The sequence below is a fragment of the Amblyomma maculatum genome, chromosome 7 (assembly GCF_055883805.1).
Source record: "Amblyomma maculatum isolate TAMU_Amacu chromosome 7, ASM5588380v1, whole genome shotgun sequence".
NCBI classification, from domain to species: Eukaryota; Metazoa; Arthropoda; class Arachnida; order Ixodida; family Ixodidae; genus Amblyomma; species Amblyomma maculatum.
Genome location: NC_139350.1, coordinates 140,448,592 through 140,456,450, shown reverse-complemented (window position 1 = coordinate 140,456,450; position 7,859 = coordinate 140,448,592). Strand labels below are relative to the sequence as shown.

General features: G+C 42.0%; 1 long non-coding RNA gene across 1 annotated transcript; it reads left to right on the top strand.

The window, feature by feature from the left end:
* Positions 1–3,809: 3,809 nt before the first annotated feature.
* On the top strand, positions 3,810–7,302 carry LOC146184878 (uncharacterized). Its single transcript, XR_014708606.1, has 3 exons — positions 3,810–3,970; positions 4,055–4,202; positions 5,044–7,302. It is a non-coding gene; the product is annotated as an uncharacterized LOC146184878 (long non-coding RNA).
* Positions 7,303–7,859: the final 557 nt, after the last annotated feature.

Below are 7,859 nucleotides of genomic sequence, written 5' to 3'. Positions count from 1 at the left end.
GCCCCCCCCCTGTTAAACACGCAAATACTTCCCCAAGGAACATGGTGATATTGGCCACAGGTTTGATGTCTGGCATATTACAAAAGGTAATGATTTTGCGAAAAGTGCTGTACATTACTGCCCCATTACTTTGTGTTAAATTGGTAGCTTGAGCAAAGCATGCATAGCTGTCCATCAGTAACAGCAGAAAAAGCAAGTAAATTGGCATTTTGAAAGAAAGAGCAAGCTGTGAGTACTACATCAAGCCACTAGAGCAGAGGTTTCAAACACTGGGCTGCATGTAACCTGCGGAGCTGTGTGATGCAGCTTGCTGACTCCAAAAGCACGTGCCGGCTTCATGCGTCAGCTTTACCATTCAGCTCATTTACCAACTGAAATAAAGCCAAAAAAAAATGTCTACACCAATTTTTTGTAGTAGATATCAGAAGTTATCGTGCACCAGCATTTACTTCAAAGAGATGGCAACCTGCTCTTTTTGTTAAAGATTTTGCATGTTTGAATCAACTGGTGAGAACATTTTTGAATACAAAATTTCTTCCATAGATGTGCCTTTTGCTACCAGACAATTACAATTATCAAGAAGGCCGAAAAGAGCCAGTAAACGAACTTTTTTTCAAGGTCATTTTAGAATAGGGTTTTCCTCATTGTAATGCACAGTGGCATTGTGCGGGTGATGCAGCTGTGCAGTGAGAGGGTGGAAGGGGGTGGTGCAAAATGAATTATTGTGTAAAGAGATGAAAAGGCACATATTGGTGCTGCTGAGACACTGACTGACTAGTGTGATCTTCTCGTAGAACAAATTATTATGTTGCGAGGAGTGCTTGAAAACACATGCCTTAGTTTATGCCATAGACTCCACGCCATTTTAACATTGGACCAGGCCTGTGTGCGTGCGTGTACAAGCACCAGCATTAACTCGATACCCATTGGAAACCCCTGTGCAGGCGTGTGTTAGACAACACCTTTCGGCAGTTGCATGTGCAGTTCACTCCTTTCCCTAGAAAGGACTGCTGGCAGTATCTCTCTGGCAGCCTTTTGTCTTGTTCATTTATCTCCTGTGCCTTTCTCACTCCTTGGACCAGTCACACATCCACCTCACATTTTCAGAATGTCGAAAGGCACGGAATGCCTGTTGCTCATTGGAATGGCAAGTCTGATCACTATGTGCTGACTAGAAGAGAAAAAAATGAGAAGGGAAGGAGGGCACCTTTAGCAAGGCCAGGTGCTTTAAAAGGGGGAATCGCAAGTGAATGTACCCAAGGGTGCTCACGTAATGCATTATGCGGTTCTTACTTATTTTCTCTGAAAAAGGCAAAGTGATTGTTAAAATGAAAAATGCAACTGAAAGCATTAAACAAAATGAGCCTGGAGACACCCACCATCTCTCAGCTTCAAAAGGCCATTTCGCACTTAATATTTTCAGTTGGGCATCAATGTGCATTAGAGACTGCAGTTTGGATGCGGGAGTCAACTTGCACTTTTTGGAGGAAACGAGGGGAACAGTTAGATGTAGAGAAAGTAAAAAGCTTTCATTTATGCACGTTGGACGTGAAAGGCTCTGCTTGGGACCTAAGTACAACTCATGGCATTGAACGTTTTGAGGAAAGGGTTTGGCTACAGAGTGTGTTGAAAGTGTGTTTTTCTGTGAACTTCCATTATGCGACCTCACTTACAACTACCGCCCTCTTGGTACTAATAATGCAGCCGAACACCCCAAGACCATTAGCTGCAGAACGATGAAGACTTCCGGTTGCAGCATTTCAGAGGTGCCTTCATTGCGTAGCTCATGAGGCCCCTTTGTTCTTATGGTCTCCTACTGGGCAATCACGTGTCTTAAGCTGCTTCCTCAGTGAATTTCCTCACAACTTATAGGTGCTAGTGTTTCTGCCTTTTTTGGAAATATGTGCTTTTGATTTGATGTTTCGCTAAATTGTCAGTCGTGGGGCACGATCACTTCATCTAAGTGTTAAAAAAATGCCACTTCACTTGCACTGCGTTGGGTGCAGAACAAACTTGACTTCAAAGCAAACTTGAGGACAGAGGAGGCAAAAGGAAGTTGCAATTCGGTGCTTAAAACGTGGGGAGATGGGGGGGGGGGTCCCGCACTGCGCCTCCACACCGGGTGCGAGTGACCCTAGCGACGTCATTGGTAATGCATGTCTGAACAATATAAGAATTCGAGAAAACAAAATTGGAGGGAGTTCCCATATATTCGTGATGAGCTGCAAAAATACTCTGATTATGGCTGGCTCAAGCTGTGAGTTATATAAAAGGCTGCTGTCCGCATTGTTTGATTTATATGGTCATGTTCACATGCTCCTATCAATATGCTTGCTGCTACTGTTGAGAAAGACAGTAGTAACATGTGCCACAATGCACGTTTTGAATGTCACGGCAAATGAAGTCTGACCTCATGCAGGAGGACTTCACGAGACACAGAGCTGACAGTGCCATGCATTTTGGCAAGTAAAAAGGGGGTTTGTCCGAGTCGAGCCTACGCTGGTCGAAGTCAATGTTATAAATATATCATACGAGCTAGTTTTGGAAATGCTGTGGCATTACAGTATCCCTGGAAATTTAAATGATAAATTTAGCACTTTCTTGTGCAGTGATTTTACTTTGTAATGATAGAGTGAATAATGAAATATCATTTTTGTAAATATGCAGGCATCAAGAAGAATCTTTTGGCTGCTGCAAAGTGCAAGAACTGCAAGGTGATAGAACAATGGGTAAAATTAATTGTGTCCCATCTGTACTACTGTTCGGAGAGTAGCCACGAAAATAGAGAACTGATAGTAGCAAAGTGGTTATCTATACTGCAGCACATCTCAGATATTCATGAGGGCCACTCAACCCTTTTTCCTAAGTGTGAGTACCCAAGCCTACGGCAAAAAAAGAAATGGATAACCCTGCAGCTGCCGTTTTAGACAATTTAAACACTATGCTTAGATTGCCCGAAACGACCTGCAGTTGTGGTTCAGTGGTTAGGGCGCTCGACTGCTGTGCCCAAGGATGTGGGATCGAATTCCTGATGCAATGACTGCTTTTGGTGGAGGCAAAAAGCATGATGCCCGTGTGCTGTCAGGTGTCGGTGCATGTTAAAGAACTTAATTAAGGTGGTCAAAATTTCCAGTCCTCCACTACAGCGTCTCTCATAGCCTTAGTCACTTAGGGACATTAAAACCCATAAAAATGAAACCCAGCCAAATCAGATTGCCAGAAACGGCACATGCCAGCAATACATACTTGTAGATGCCCGAGTATTCTAAATCTGGTTTTTGCAGAATACATGATCTAGCTGCCTCACTGCACAATTCTTATGATGCCTTTGTACAGCATGTTTGCATCTGGTAGCCGATGTATTGTTTGCATAAGAAATGCAAAGAACTTTTGATGAAGAAAATAGTACTATATTTTGGTGCTTGCCATTCCCTATTTACATAATGATTTGTGTGATGTTCAGCATAGCTTGTACCATTGTTTAGACAATTGTGCTCACAAAAATAACAGCTTTACGTCAACCAACGTTATGTGAAGTGTTTTGACGGGGCAAATGTGAATTTAAACAACCAGATAGTGATCAGTATGAACTGGTATGCGAGTTGGTCAGACATGGTATCAAGTGACGCAGCATGACAGCAAAAGACTTATGTAGAATAAAGGGACAAAGTGCTGTGATTGTCCCTACATCTCCTCCAGGCCTTGTGCCACCACACTGCGTTGATATCAGGTATTGGTGCAGTCGCACTTCATTTCTGATGGCTGTCATTATGCAGTGCGGCTATGTTATCATTTTGGGCACGGATGCACATGACCAGGTTGGTGCAATTGTCACTTGTCCTAGGCTCCTGAAGAACATGAAACAGCTGTCTTGGAAGGCACAAACATACAGTGTGAAGACGTTCCATGCCTGCCTTATTCATTTTGTGCCTAAGTGCCCAGCATTCTCTCATGGCATCATGGCTGCCAGGTAATGTAAAAATGCAGGCTGTGAACAGCAGCACATTGGTATGATCAGTTCTTGTTGCTGTTGCTAAATCGGTACTTCTTGCAGATTGTACATTGCTGTACTACATTTCAATGCAAATTGGCAGAGGGGTTCGTGCAGAACAGCTGCAGGAAATCCACAGAGGAAACTGAAGCACCCAAAGACTTGAGGTGGAAGCCTGTGGTCCTGCCATTGAAAGAGGACCCAACTTATGGTAGGTTTCGTAAAATCTGATGCCATAGCTGGAGACATGGTGCATATTTATAAACAGATGGTAATTTTTTTTAATGTTTGCATTTTGTGCTGAAAGCCTCATTTTCAAGAGTTTTGATTGACATCATTAGCAGCACAATCAAACTGAGATAACATCTGGAATTAGTGTTATTCTGAAAACGTGATTCAAAGAAAAATGAGATTGGATTTCAAACTGTTTTTAAAGCAACAGCTTCAATACACGAGGCAAAGCCAAAATCACCTTAAGCCGCAACCACTTTGGGTAGCTATGTTCCCACCAAAGGTCAAGCTCAAAGATCAATTGACGTGTAAAGTAGCTTAACGTATAAACAACTGTGTGGCAAGACACATGGTTGCTGACATTAATTTCGAGTATATATAGAAGCATGCTGCATGCCTTGGCCTTAGCCGTGCCATGGACTCAGAGTATGCTAATTTCAAACCAAGACAAACTTCTTTATGGATCACCAGTCTCTTCATAGCAATAACCAAAGAAAAATCTGCTGAATAGCTTTACCATCTGCAATCATGCTTCAGCTATCACTTCGCACAGTTTGACTGAAGCTAAACCACAGCCAATTTTTTAAAGTGAGGTTCTGAACCATGTTTTTACAGTCATAGGTACAGCTTATGAGAATGAAGAGGTACTGTAATCAGATGCTTATTCCCATCTGATTCAGTATTTGTATTCTGCTCCAGGCTACATGAAGCAGGGCACAGACATGTAGCCTTAATTTCCATTGTCAGTCCTCACCACAATACAAAAAATGACCTGTCTCTTTTCTATCATTTGAAACAGCTATGTTATTTTACCCTGTCAGATTTTGCAGGATATGTGAGCAGTCTCCTTAGAACTGTCATAGATGCTGTGGAGAGACCTGCATCATATGCCATGGCATCCCCATCGCCGCCACTGAGCAAGAGCTACCCTTAAGTCTGCACTCAAGAAGTGGTACAGAAATGCAGGCACCGGTATAGTCTGTTTTGAGAAGCAACAGGATGGATGAATAATTTAATCTAAACATCCCAGAAAGACTTACTTGAAATGTGCGATAACAGTTTTTCAGCATGGTTCGTTGTCTTAGGCGAGTACCCCCGGGAAATAATTCTCAGTATAGATTTCCTTCACCTTCTCAGTTTTCACCTCTGATGGCTTCTAGTTATATTTTCTACTCTTGAGTGCTTCCAGTCGAGCAAGGTGAAAGTTCCGTAATGACTATGTATCTGCAATGCTGGTATCCACTTACTTCTTTGAGCCAGCAAGTCAATAACCATTGTCTGTAAAAATGACCATACTACCTAGGGCATCTCTGAAGGACATGTATCCTTGCTCGTTGGAGACAGCCCATGGTATTGTGATGCTTCATCATGGGCCTACTCACATCTCTATGCACTTTGATATAAACCAATGGACTGGCTTATTAAGCTGTTTTTCTTCATCCTATATTATGGTTGTTGTGGCAGGTCTTGCCTTCCATTGACTGCCCATGAGACTGTCTAGTTGAGTGCCTGTAACACAGCATGCTTCTCCCATTCCATCTTTATGCTTGTTGAAGCTCAAGGCGCAGCCTCTTTTAGCTGTATGTTTTCACTTTGGCAGAGTTGGCTTACCTCAGAAAAGAAAGAGTTTGGCACATTGCTCTACTGTACAAGGCTGCATGCTATGGTTCTGGCTACTATATATTGCACTCACACTACCCCAGCCACAGATTCTACGGGGGAGGCCAGGCACAAGGTCATCAGCTACTAACTGAACAGAGCAGTGCAAGAAGTCGCAACTTTCACGAGACGCATGAAAGTGGGTCGGTTCATATACATTGTGGTAGCAGCATCTGCTCATTAATTTGCCGGTATCCCACATATTCAGATAGAAGAGGACAACTGTCCACATGGACATTTCATGTAGAATGAAAAGAAAGCAGTTTTGAGCCTTTTTTTCATGCATATGATTGCTACTTCTGGAATGAACCACACTTTTTTTTACATTGCAAATTTTCCTTATGTCATGCTCCTGGACACAAAACCTACCTACCTCTTCCATAAAATAAGGATAAGTATTGCCTGCATGCCTGCCCTGTACTGTACCCTGTATGTTCTGGAAAACTGCTTTTCATTTTAGTGTTGTCTACATGTTTTTGTTTTCATACATACACCCAGCATTTTCCAGGCTCATTCAATGCTAGTCATTTGTTGGATTGTTGTGCTTCCTTGTTGTTCTTTGAAAGGTAAAAAACTTCCCTTGTGCTTCTGAAGGTAAAATTAGAGCAAGGGCTATATATAAAAAGAATGCTTAACTGTTTCATTAGATCCAGTATGCATATGCAGCTAGAGTCACAAAACATTACCCCCCTCACAGATTATCTCCATTGTTTGCTGCCACAAATAATTTCAAATATTTCTTCTTCCCCAGTACAACAGCCAAGTAGAATGATCTACCACCCCATGTGTTTACATCTTATAATGCTCTTGCTGTGATTGAAAGTGTGTTTGACCCATGAAGTTTTCACTTATGTGTTGCAATTTTTTTCTTTCATGCTTTTTGTTTTCTTCATTGCTTGTATAAAACCTGCATTTGGCATTGTGTCGCATTGGTCATCTGTGTTACTGTTACCCCAATCCTGCTCAGGCTTTTTTAAAGCGTGCAGTATTGTATAAAAATAAATAAAACTAAAACCACCATTTTTTTTAAGTGCCAGAGCACAGCACTGCTCTGCAATGTGTTGTGTTGTCGCAAACAATAATTTCTCACTCTTGTCGCTGTGGCTGTGTGTATTGTAGAGATGTGTTATGCTGGTGTTGTTGCAACTGCTCATTCTTGATTGCTGTGGCTGTGTGAATTTTAGATTGCTTTCTTCACAGGCTTGTTCACTTATCAAAATGTGGCCTCTTTTGGCATGATAACCTTTCCACTGATGCTCGTAGTGGCTTGGCATATGCTGGAATCTGAGATGTGAAGATTTAGCTATTAGTGAATTGTTAGACTTTTGTGCTTATGCGCCATATCTGAAAATATGCACTGTGGTTTCACCTGTGCTGTACCAATGCAATGCTCACTACCTGCTATATGTTTTCTAAATACATTCATACCACCATCCCCTTCTTTTTGTAATTTACTAAATTTTTTAAATACTCAGCATACCTGAATCCCATGTAATGCTGGCGGGAACGCATTACGAATTGTCAGCACTACACAACTGGGAAGGGGTTTACGGTTGTGCCTGCCTAGCTTGTGCCATATCTAAATGGCAAACTGGTATTACGCAGTGTTCCTGTACCTCTTGCACAAAAGAAATGGCAGAAAACATGTGTATATGCAGGTTATTTATCTCTAATAGGGAATATGTGCACCATTTGTACGATTTACCTGTGGATGTCGGCTGCATTGATTAATGAGCAGTTGAATCGCATCATGCTCAGATATGCAATTTCTAATGTATGTATGTTCAGGCGTCCTGCTAGAAATGTGGCATGGCTGGTGGTGCAGTTCCTACCCTCCAGCTTTCCTCTTACTTTGGGGATGCTGTGACAGCAGACATTTTCAGTAACCGTTTCCAAGAAATGGCAGTTACCACAATGACACCTGCAAAAAAAAATGGGTACCAGTCCAAAGAACAATGCAGTGTTATTACATTAAATA